The following is a 1,907-nucleotide window of genomic DNA, read 5'->3' as shown; positions in this document are numbered from 1 at the left end:
TGCAGATTGCCCTCTTGAGAACAAAGCCTAGTGTAATAAGATGCAAAAATCGGGATGTATAATCATCTTTAATTTCTTTCTCTCCTGCAAATGCTACAGCACAATGGTCTAAGAGAAGAAAGAAAGATTTCCCAAAGAAGTATCTAAGATTTTTAAAATCAGCCGATGTATTGAGGATTCCCCTAAACATATAACCTCATTGACTCGGCGAACACGCTCTATTCAAAACGGCCAACGATTAAAAGCATAGAGAAATTAAATGGCCGAGGAATGTGTTTGAAGAGTGACATTTATTATATTATTTATCTCGTTTTACATTTGAACTAAAGCTTGGTTGACACGAATCTCCGGTCGTGGCAAGGGAGAACCGCCCCTCGCGACACGTAGGCATAGGGGTGAATGTTCCGCGGGACAGCTTCGAATGTTCCTCTTCCATAAAGTCACAGAAATTTTTGACACAATCTCGTTTACGCGCATCGAGTGCCAGATAGCAGGCGGCGCGCACAGTGTTTTTTTCTTATTCTCAGCGTTTACTGTCAATAAAATTCAATTAGCTATTCAAATTCGGATTATTTCAGTTCGTGCTCCGTCTCCGCCGCGTCGACGTCTCGAAATTTCTCGCGATTGGCGAGAAAAAGGGGGAAATATTGAACAGAAGACCAATGTCTAAGTCCCGCATCTGGTAACCTTTAGGACCACCCCTTTATACCAATGACATGAGAAAATGAGCCCCAAGGCACTCTTCTCTACTTCTTCATCTCAAATTCATAATGCTTCAGCCGCATGCCAAGGAATCGTTAGCCTTTGAGCGAACCTTTGTGGAAGGCGGCGAAAGAATTCGGACATCGGAAATGTTGGTGTGAATACCTGACTACGCGTACCTGGACCTCATTATAGCGAAACGGCTTGTTTTATGCAACTTCTAGACTACTCTAGTTACCGCAAGTGGGTCACGTTTATGTGATAAGTTGCCCCGATAAGGGCCACGGCGGCAGGAGGACGGAAGGACGTCACGGAGCCTCCCGAAATAGAAGCGAGATTTCATCCGATCCCGGAGCCGAGTCGGAGGTGTCTCCGCCGGGCGACACGACCCCGATGAGTCGACCTTCGTTTTGCCGGAGAGTTGACGTCCGTCGTGAACAGCGGCGGCGAAGGGCGAGGGCTGACGTCCCTCTCCTTCGCGTGCATTCCGAGGGGCTCCTCCCGCCTGCCGGAGCCGAGGGAAACCCGCCCGCTTCCCCCTAGCGAAGTCCCATCCCGCGCGGTATTGTACATCTAAAAGCCTCGACTCCGGGGATGCGCGTATGACGAACCTCGATACAGCCGGCCGTATCTCCGCCATCCATTACCCGCCCCAGAGATGCCCAACAGCGATATCAGGCGGGAGACTCGTCGCGGTCTTCGGTTCGCCGGGGCTTTCGGATCCCGGACCCCCCCCCCCCCTCCAGAAGAAATCACCTCCACCCCCCGAAGGAATCTCGCCCCCCCCCCCCCCCCGCGCAAGAGGAGCAAGCCCGCCGCGAACCCCCCACTAAAAGCGAATAGATTAGCCTTATCTCCCGATCGCAACGTTCCCGGTACTAATAACAGGTTTTAGTGGTGTTGTGGCCACGATCTGGAGGCCAGCGCGATAAGGTGTCGTGCGGGCCGCGATTGTCATCTGGCCTGTCATTTGTCTAATGGCCAGAATAGGGAAATTATTCAAGCAAATGGGCCACGTGAGGCGGGCGAGCGAGGGCGGCCGGCGCATGGTGGAAGCACGGGCTGGGGGGAGGGGGGTGAGCTCAGGTGTGAAAAAGTTAATGTATGTTTTTGTTTACGGGAATTATCATTAGTGCGTGGCTTGGCGTTTGGGGCAAGTCGTATTTTAAATCTTTATTTAAAAAAATGTGTCGACTGTGCAAACA

Source organism: Penaeus monodon, chromosome 25, assembly GCF_015228065.2.
Source record: "Penaeus monodon isolate SGIC_2016 chromosome 25, NSTDA_Pmon_1, whole genome shotgun sequence".
Taxonomy (NCBI): Eukaryota; Metazoa; Arthropoda; class Malacostraca; order Decapoda; family Penaeidae; genus Penaeus; species Penaeus monodon.
Note: the sequence above shows the minus strand (reverse complement) of the source record.